This window comes from Cryptotermes secundus, unplaced genomic scaffold (assembly GCF_002891405.2).
Source record: "Cryptotermes secundus unplaced genomic scaffold, Csec_1.0 scaffold144, whole genome shotgun sequence".
Classification (NCBI taxonomy): domain Eukaryota; kingdom Metazoa; phylum Arthropoda; class Insecta; order Blattodea; family Kalotermitidae; genus Cryptotermes; species Cryptotermes secundus.
This window is the reverse complement of record NW_019740655.1, coordinates 1,231,990-1,243,064: the sequence shown is the minus strand read 5'-3', so window position 1 is coordinate 1,243,064 and position 11,075 is coordinate 1,231,990.

Below are 11,075 nucleotides of genomic sequence, written 5' to 3'. Positions count from 1 at the left end.
CACCACTGCCAATAATGATAATGTAGCCCAGAATTGATCAGAAATAATGTAAAAATTACAAATGCAATAGAATGCTTATTGTCACTTTCTTCACACTTTGTTGCCGATTAGACCATTTTGGCTCAGTATGATCCAAGAACACACAGTTACATTGTGGACGTCCTGTTGTGGGGCAGTATGTATAGACATCTGTTAAATGGCTTAGCTGTAGGTTTGTAACGAAATTTTCTGCAGCCGCCCCTCAAAAAAAAAAAAGATGGTATGGCACCCGTGCTTTTAATACAGGTCTTCATTTACACACAAGTTTTAGTTCTCAGTATGGGTTGGAGCTGTTGGACTTAGTTAAACTATCTCCATGGAGCTGAGTCTTTCTTGAGAAGCTGCCAGTAGCTCAGCCACTCAAGAATTTCCCTACGCTGTATGAAACCTGAAGGTTAGGTAGCATGTTCATAAGATCCCTCCACAGCTCTCTATCATGAGCAAGATCAGTCCAATCCACACCACCCAATCCCATCTCTCTAAGATCCATTTTAATTTTATGTAGATCTGTGTCTGGCTATTGGACTTGGCAAAAATATTGTGTCATTGTTTGCATGGCACTAGTTGTATAAGTTTCACTTGTTTAATAATACTATAAAAGAAAGACTGAGAAGGATGTTGATGGAGGTATTTATGACCTGTTATAAGGAACCATCTTTGAATTTGTGTACAAGATTTGAGTAACCTGTGGGGGTTGACCCCCCCTCCCCCCCGCAAATAAAAACAAATTGAACGTAACAAAAGAAGCCAATGTAATCACCTAAGGCAATAAAACTGACCAGTTCTTATGGAGAGGTATCACAGTTATCAACTTTGTACAACATTTTGTGTAATATTTTTTCTCCCATAGTTCAACTTCATGTGCGGCAGTTATTGAAGACTTTCAGCATGGATTTCAATGTATTAGATCATCTAATAATAACATTTTCTGCATTATGAGATACTGAAGAAAAATGTGAGTAAATGGGATGGCATAGTAATTGTTTGTTGACCTCAGGAAAGGTTATGATTCATGTCAGTTGGGAAAGGAGTATTCTGTTTGTTCTCACTGAATTTGATATTCCCATGAAACTCACTCACTCATGGAGCTGAGCCCTTCTGAGGAGCTGCCAATTCTGCAGCTACTCAAGAATTTCCCAGCATTTTATGGAACCCGAAGGTTCATCACCGTGTTCACAAGAGCCCTCCACTGGTCCCTATCCTGAGCCAGATCTATCCAATCCATCCCATCCCATCCTATATCTCTAAGATCCATTCTAATGTTGTCCACCCACCTATGCCTTGGTCTTCCCTGTGGTCTCTTTCCTTCTGGCTTTCCCACCAATATCCTATACGCATTCCTCGTCTCCCCCATTCGTGCTACATGCCCTGCCCACCTCATCCTCCTTGACTTGATCATTCTAATTATACTTGGAGAAGAGTACAAGATATGAAGCTCCTCATTATGCAGTTTTCTCCAATCTTCTGTGACTTCATCTCTCTTTGGTCGAAATATTCTCCTCAACACCCTGTTCCCATGAAACTAGTTAGGCTATTTAAAATGAAACTTCCAGTAAAGTAAATATTTGATACATTTCATGTTTAAAATGGTCTGAAACAAGGAGATGTGATTCATCTTACACCATTAGGAAGGCCCAAGAAAACTTAAACCGAATGAAATGGAATGGGACACGATCAGTTTCTAGTCTGCCGACGATATCAATTTACTGGACAAAAATATAAATACATGTACTTTCATCATGAAAGAGAAATGCAGAATAAATATCAGAATGATATTAAGGGTGTTGGTATAGAAAGGTGTACAGATAAAACTAAGTATAGGTAATAAATACTTTGGAAGTGTAGAGATGTTGAAATATTTGAAAATGACAACATCAAAATTGCATTTGCAGAGAAGTTGAGAGTATGTAAGTTTTGAGGTTTTCACGGCGATGACAATGAAGAAAGTCGTCTTCTGGGTTTAGGCACCGTGTATTCTTCGTTTTGGCCGACGTTTCGGAGGAACGTAGCGCCTCCATCTTCAGAGCAGCTGAATGGCTTGGAATGCGGAGAGCAGTAGCTACGTTCCTCCGAAACGTCGGCCAAAACGAAGAATACATGGTGCCTAAACCCAGAAGACGACTTTCTTCAAGTTGAGAGTAGTTTATAGGAGGAGAATGCTTGCTACCATTGATTTCAGAGTTGTCTTTACTTCCTGTTTGCTGTCTAAAAGTGTAAATGGGATTTGAGGTCGTCACAACAGTGAAGATTTAGATTATGGTCTTCTGGTTTATGAAATTGTATATTCTGGTAAGTGGTTACCGTTGTTTCAGCGTCAGCATGTTTCCACAAAATGTTGGTAACTATCTACCAGATTATATGGAGACAAAATCTAGAAGAACATGATCCAGAATCTTAGAGATCAATATAAAGAAATTATGTGTCAGTTTGCCTGTTGTTTTGTATGGGCATGGAAGTGGGTTAAGAGTATCCGAGGACAGTATGCTGAGGATAATATTTGGTCTTAAAGAGAGGAAGTGACAGGAAATTGGAAAAATCTTCATAATGAGAAACATCATAATTTGTACCCTTTACCAAATATTAGGATGATGAAATCAAGGGGAATGAGACAGGTGGGGTTTGGTATGGGAAAGAGATGTGAAATTGATAACAAAAATTTTTTTGGAAAATACTAAAATATTAAAATTATCCTTAATAGAAATGTGGTGTATGAGTGTGGACTGGACTCATCTAGCTGAGGGTAAGGACAGTTGATGTGCTGTTGTTAACATGATAATGAAATTTTTAGTTTCTTAAAGGAGGGGGGGATTCTTGAATAGCTCAGTGGTGGTTTGCTTCTCAAGTAGTTTTCTGCTCCATGGGGCTATCTGCTTCCACCTACTTAAGTAAATTTGAATTAAATTCTTGTGTTTGCAGCTTGGGTGCTGTGCTTAATGATGGATGCAGTACAATGAAAACTGGTGAATGATATGATTGACAGATTATGAAAAATTGGGATATCTGAAAAATAATAAAATTTACACAGTTTAGAAAGATGACTGATCTCTTCACATTACGGATTCAGAAGACAGTGCAAGAACACATCACACCTTGTGGTAGTGAAGATGCTTTCAATTTCATGCCAACTAGTAGGTACTGGTGAATCTGTAATATGAAAATGACATTCATGCAGACCTATTTGGATCAAACCCTCGTTTTTGCCGATACTTTATGTTTAATGCTATTTAATTAAACACTGTGTTTAAGTAAGAGTTCTTAGAGTTTGTTTGATTAATTTTTAAAGAAGTTTAGGGCCTGATTTATTGGAGAGGGACTGCGATGGTTGTCCCAAGGTCTCCACAAAATGGAAATAGAATGCACAGTTTTACTGAGACCTTTGCTTCTCTAAAGTCACATAAAGTCAGTCTGTATTTCTGTTTTGAGACATAAAATAACAAGAGAATTATTATAACCTAAATATGTTATTACTGATAGGGTCAACCACATGTGTAAATCTGGCCCTGAGGCAGTATGAAAATAACATGACAGCGTAGTTGGTATAGCGACTGGCTATAGGCTGGATGACCAAGGGGGCTGAGTACGAGTCCCGGTATGGTCAAGAATTTTCTCCACATCGTTCAGACTTTCTCTGGAGTCCACCTAACCTGTGCAATGGGTACCAGGAGTTCTTTCCCCGGTGGTAAAGCGGCCAGGGCATGAAACTGACCACTCACCTCCAGATAGTGCCAAGGTCAAGAAAATGTCGACCTATACATCCACCCTCCCAGGTGCCTTCATGGTGTAGTGCTTAATTAGATAGGCACAGGGACAACTTTACCTTTTTTATCTTTACACCTCATAACACTTATCAGTGCACAACAGTATGATGTAATCATGTTGAATTGAAACCCTGTTTTTATTTATGTGATAACTGTCGGGCAAAAATAAGACTCACAGTGAAATGGTTTACATTTTATGAAACGTGATGAAATGAAAATAACAATACATGGTTTCACATCAAGTTGCAGTTTGCAAAAAAAAAAAAATGAACATTTGCTGTTAGTCTCCTTTGGCTTTCATTGTCAGTCCTTAGAAAAGCAAAATCCTTTCAAGACAGTTTCTGAGAGATTACCTTTACATTTCATTGGACTGAATATCCTATACAGTCTTTAGTTTACAAATGACAGTGACTGGTTTAGCATGACAGTGTTAGCGGAACTGATGAGTTGTGGTAACAGGTATCATTGGTATTGTTTTCTATAGGACTGTATTATCTTTTACAGTTTTTCCCATAAATAACCTTTGGTAGAGTGATGTACTTGTCATCAGTAATGAAATAGCAATGAAATGAAATCCTCATGGGAAAAAGAGAAGACTTAATAGAATGTGCAGGAAGGTTGATATTTCTGTGAAGTTAATGAAAAATAAAGACGCAATACAGTTGCCGAAGAATATTATGTCAGTTGCAGTGCTCATGTATATTAAAGGTGTATTTGTTATAATCAGTTTACTTGAGTGCAGAAAAATGCATAACTTGGAAGCGTCTGTTGTCACAGATAAGTGGGAAGAGCGAAATTGATAACTGCTACAGAAATCTTCTTACGGTTATTAATAAGTCTATAATACATATGTTTATTAATTTCAGTAATGAAAGTATTCTAAATTTAATGTAAATTTAAAAATTAGAGTTTCCAAATTTATGTCTTTATGCCACTAATAGCTAAACTAACTTAATATAAATTACAGCTTTGTATAATCAGCAAGAGATTTATTTCTCAACTCCCCCTTCCAGGTCTGTATCTGCATAACCCACTTAATTACTCTGTGGTACAGAAGCAACATGAAACATTTGCAGAATTAATTCTGAGTATTCAGTCAACTCTCATTTTAATATTCAGACATTAATTTTTTGAGCTTTAGCCAACTTCATAAAACTAGTGGGAACACAGGCCCTATCAAGCTATTATTTACACTTGAAACAAACGGTCCCCTCCTCCTTTACCCCGCTAGTCTATTCCCTAACTAATGTAAATAAAAAAAATCACTGGGGTTAATATATTATTATTTACTCTGCAGTGTGTAAACAACAGGAGCGAGGGACAGAATTAATAAAAGGTCATTTTATTTGCTCTCTCTCTTTACCCTCTCCTCACCAACTCCATTTCTCATCTATATTTTCTGCACCATTCCCCCTGCTTCTCCATCTCTCAGTCTGCTCCTTCTCCTTTTCTATTTTGTGCTCACTTTTCCTGGGTAGTTATTCGTTGTATAAAACCTGCAGTGAAGTTTATATTCAGTAAGTTCTACACAATACTGAATCTGCCTAACAGTTGATGCATAATTTTGCCAAATCAGTGTTTGAGTATCAAACAAGGAAGAACATTAATTCTAGTGGTTTTTAATACCTTCTAGTTTGTGTTCATTTCTCTGTGTATAAATAAATTATTTCAAATAGAATGATTTAAATTGCATACATTAATATGGTAGTGTAGATCAAGATTTCTTATCAAGGAAATGTACCAAGATAAGATTTTCTTCCATTTGTTAAAGTTTGTTATTCATGAAAGTGTAATGTAATGAATCGAACCTTGTCATGGATCTTTAAAGATTAAATAAATACATATATGAAGAAATGACTTCTCTCGAAATACTGTGTATAAGTAAGTAACAGTAAAGCTATCCCTGTAACAGGCTGTGAAGGCCCATAGGGTTGTGAGACGTTGAGGGTCCCACATTATCTAGACAGTCGGCTCATAGATGGCGGTAAGATTGTCAGCCTTACGTGCCGGCGCACTTTAGTCCCCAGGAAAACTAATTCCTGGTACTCATTTCTGTTAGAGGCTGAGTTGACCCCAGGGCCATGGTGCGGCTGGAAGGATTAGGTCAATTGAAAAAATCCAATGAACCTGCGACAGTCTGGCTTGTAGCATAGTGCCTCAACCAACATATCTTGGATAATGGCTAGTCTCCAACATAATTGCGATAAAATTTATGTTTAGTGTACTATTGTCTTGGACCGCCTCTGTGGTATAGTGGTCAGAGGTCCTGGGTTCGCTTGCTGCCGCTACCAGATTTTCTAAGAAGTAGTGGGTCTGGAACGGGGTCCACTCAGCCTCGTGAGGATAACAGACGACCTGTTTCTAGGAAACAGCGGCTCCGGTCTAGAAAACTGAGATTAACGGCCCTGGGGATCCGTTGTGCTGACCACGTGACACGCTCTATCTGCAAAAGTTTGAACTAACTTCGCCGACAAGCGGCGGCTGCGTGGTCGGTGTAGTTCGCTTGCGGACTACAGGTCACGGAATTTGTTTTGTACTATTATATGGAATATGACTGCATCTGATACAAATTTGTATATTTGTTCTTATGTAGAATCACTGCAATGTGGCCAGAATTTGCAGATTGCATCATGGGAAACTCGATTAAAAGAGCCAAAGTTTCAATCATGAATTGTTGATACAAGTGAAGACAATATAGAATATTTATGGGGCCACTTTCTATACATTTTTCACAAAATAGATTTCTGCCTGTACAGCTCTGAATCACCAAGTTAGAGTAAAAGTGAATATACACTCTCAGTTTCATTCTGTCCGTATGTTTCACCCCTTTTCTTAATATGACCTTTGTTCTGTGAAGGTAATTGTATTTGACAGTGAATGGGAAATAACAAGTTATCCAATTGCTATAGAACAGATATAAAGTGTGATATATTTTAGGTCTGTTTTATGACACTAGCTTAGGATAATTAGGGATATTTTGAAGCATTTAATTATGAAACAACAGTTCTTCGAAAACTGATTGCCAAATACAAATAATACAGTTATAATGACAAAACCTATTAATAGATGCTCATCAATTTTTGAAGCTGTTTTAGAACATGTTTTAACACCGAATCTTGTTTGCTACATATGATGACTACCATTACATTGAAGGGACTGACTCTACTACTGGAATCTTATAATATTTTCAAATGGTATTTATGAAAGTGGTTGAATATGGACCACTGTTAAATTCCTCCTGTCATTTATTTGGCTTGGGCGTGGAGAACAGTTAAAAGAGCATTATACCTAATTATGCATTCAGCCTTAATAATACGTACTACTACGAACTTTTTTTTAGTATTGCCGCAAATCATCTTGATTTCAGTAATGCTCCTTGGCTGACTGACCAACTTGGTAATTAAGAAAAGTTGTTTCTGTGCTTAATTAGTTATGTACTGTAATGAAGACATGGGGGGAGTGAAAGTATAGCTACAAACTTCTTAACCTTGGCACTAGATGGAGGTGAGTGGGGGGCTTCACGCCCCAGTTTCTTTACTCTCGGGGAAAGAGCTCCTGGTACCCATCGGATAGGAGGCTTGCTGGGCCCCACAGTCGGCCTGGAGGCTGCAGAGAAGCGAAAAATCTTTCACTGCTGAGAACCGAACACAGGCACTCCAGCCCATCACAATACCTACTGAATGTAATTATACAAGCTGCGCTAATAGAATCTGTTGAACCGTAATGTTCTTATTTACTGTCTTCAGAGCAGAGGTTTGGACCAAATTGAGAAGACGCCGTATTAATTCGTCTTCTGTTCACAATTGAATCGTTCACATTCTAATCGAAAGAAAATACACCGAACTGTCAAGTGGGATGCGTATTATGTAAAGTCATGTGTTAAGTAATTTGCTGCACTGTCAGATTGCAATTTCATTGTCAGATATCTGTGTACTGTGGGAAGGCCATGCTGTAAAGCCAAAGGGCATGATAAGGTGTAGTATTAATTTGGACCATGGGAAACACCGGGTACGAATCCAGCTGGCTTCATTACTGAAATGAAATAATGGCAATATGCCTGAAGCCAGTTCATTATTTGATGTCAGCTCATATACAAATATCATAAATGGCCCCACTCAAATTGAAGTTTAGCATGAAATTTTGATATGGACATCAGTGTGAACACAGTGGCGCATCTGAATTAACCATCACGTTTAGGTTTCTTTATATAAGCACAGTAGTACTCCCTTAAACTTTTCCATTTTTTTTTCTTTCAGAACAAAGCCTTTTACGGGTAGTGAGGCAATTTACTTTATGCCTTCATGAATATAGAATTATTGAAGTGTATCTTATCCTTCAGAAGGGATATTGTACATTAGGTACCATGAATCTTCAGAAAGATTTTTAGAATATTCTGTCATTTCTGCACAGCTATATTTTCAAGTGACTAAGCACACGGTAGCGTAGTTGGTTGAGGGGCTATGCTACAAGCCGGAAGGTCGCGGGTTCAAGTCCTGATGAGGTCATTGGATTTTTTCCAATTGGCCTAACCCTTCCAGCCGCACTATGGCCCTGGGGTCGACTCAGCTTCTAACAGAAATGAGTACCAGGAATGAATGAAATAATTTTCCTGGGGAGTAAAGCGCAGCCGGCACGTAAGGCTGACAACCTTACCGCCAGCTTTGAGCCGATTGTCTAGATAGCGTGGGACCTTCAACGTCTCACAACCCTATGGGCCTTCACGGCCTGTTACAGGGATAGCTTTACTTTTTGTTTTTTACACTTATTATCAACATCTTCCTCGCTACACGTGACATCATCTTCATAGTGTCCAACAGATACGCTAGTGTCAGTTTAAGTGTCATATTCTATTCTTAATTATCTTTTGTTTCTGCTTGTCCAGTCTAAACTGAAGCGAATCCGACAAAGCACTCTTTAATTACGAAGTGTTTACCTCGGGATATGTTTGATTTGTCTGGTGTTCTCCTCCTGTGCATTGTTTTCCACGGGAATGTGCCAGCCCTCCTATGGTTTACGTTGCTTTGTTCTTACTGCCGCAGTTGACGCATGTTTTTATAAGGGTTAGGTAAGATCTGATTCGATTAAGTTGTTGGGTTTGGTAATGTTAATGCACATGTTTCCAGTGTAATTTTTTTTACCTTATTTTGTTTTCATGTAGATTTATCCACATTTGTAGGCACACAAGCTTCTGGAATTAATTACAAATTGACCATCCCACATGGCAAATGTCGCAACCACCTTACGTGCGTGGACGCCAGTGTCTGTTTAGTCGTCGAAATTCATTGTTCTCTGACGGATGAGACTAGTACTCCATATTCTGGTTCATATTCCAATAATGATTCCTTAATTTTCTGGCTTATAGGTCAGGAAGGCATGTAATGGCTGAGGTTGTCATTGTAGGATTCTTGTTGTGTGGTTGCATCTTCTCACCCTTGTCAGAAGCATAGGTCTGGGTTCTGTTGCTTTGTCCTGGGATAACTGACATAGTGTTTGGTAAGCAGCGGGTGAGTTTAGGTTGATTACGTTATGTTAATGCACGATGAAAATTATGCATTCAAATAAAATGAAAATCTCATTAGTTTACTCATTCCGTAGAGGAATGTGACCATGGATGGACACTGTCATTGTTTTCCTCTTACCATTTCAGACAGCGATCGTCGAGGCCAATTTCAGTGCCCTTGGCGGTGTAGATCTTGGCTTCGAGTTTTATTCGTACATGGTTTTGGCTTGTCCACTCCATTTTAAAGCGTATCTTCTAATTGTTCCGAATCGTCTTGCCTCGGTAAAGGCGTCGTCGGCCTGATGTGCTCCTTTCTCACGGTGTTTCACAAAATTCGGCTGTCCTCTTATCATGTTTGTGTATGAGTTGTGTTGCTTTAGCCTATGTTGGATTAATTAACGTGAAGTCTGATTGGAGTTCGATGAGCTTAAGTGCCTAGGTTAAGCCAGTTTGTAGGCCGCCATATTGTTTTGAATCGTAAAAATGAGAGCAAGTATGAATAATTGCACATTTTCCCAAGGTTCATTTCCGAGCAGAGTGTGAAGAACCTATGTCAAATTACGAAAATATTGCTACACTTCAGAAGTTGTGCTACTTTCTATTATTGATGGCAAGAAATTGTAAAGTACAAAGATGGGATTAGCTTTACGTATACTGTCTTGTAAATTTTACTATATCTAATGAAAATGCGTGTTATAATAATTAAAACATAAGGTGAGACAGGCGCACGGACTTCGTGGTAGCATAACCATATCTTAAACCATGAGGAAGTCGGCTAAAAATTTGTTTAAGAAAGGTGGGTAGCATAAATGGAAACGGTTTAATATGGCTTACGTAATTACAACTTTCTTTTTAGGTTAACTTGCCTTTTTAAACCCACAAGGAACGTTCCTCCATCCTTTGTAAGTCTTACAAGAATTCCTGGGGCCCGGTTTGTCGTGTGGAATGACATTTCAGAAAAGTATTTGTCAAGAGTGGCAAATTTAGTGGAATATATAGTTATGAATCCCGCGAGGAGGCGGGTTCGAATACCTCCACCGTAGCCCTGCGAGTCGTAAAAGGCGACGAAAAGGGAACGCGGTGCCTAGGGGTACAGCTGGGCCACACTGTTCCTGGAGGAAGTAAGTACAGGCAACTTGCCTACAGGTTGGGGGCTGAATGCGAGGGTGACATTCTTGATCTGTTACAAAAAAATATTGTTGTGAAATCCAAATAAGTAAAACCCGGATTGCCTTATTCAGACACATCTAGCAGAATTTTTTGAGGAAGGCTGTGGCTCAGAGGGGCTGTTTTGCCAATGACGATGGTGATGATTATGATTGCTTTAGAAATCTGGTGTTGCCGTTAAGGTGGGAATACACGAGAACGCCGCTGCTGTAATGCAACATAGATCGAACGGGATTCGCGACTTATTCGCTCGTGTGTACGTGACTTTGAACACTCGCAGCGCACGCCTCAAATGCCACGCAGCGATCCGGTTCCTGTCGGTTTTTCTGACGAACACAAAGGGATTCGTTGCCGTAGTGTGGTCGGGTTCGGTTGCCATTTGTCTCGTGAAGCGCCACGCCTCAAACATGGAGTGGTCAGAAGAATATATTTTGGGGCTCATAGAGGCATACAAACAGTGCTTGAGGTGGAATGAAAATAGAACCGGGATGGTTTTCCCCTTTTAATTCATAGGCATTTACTGCCAAAGAAGTAACGGGATAATTTTAAGCCATTTAGAAAAGAACCGGGATACCATCCCGCCGCATCCCCCCCCCCCCCCCCCACCCCCC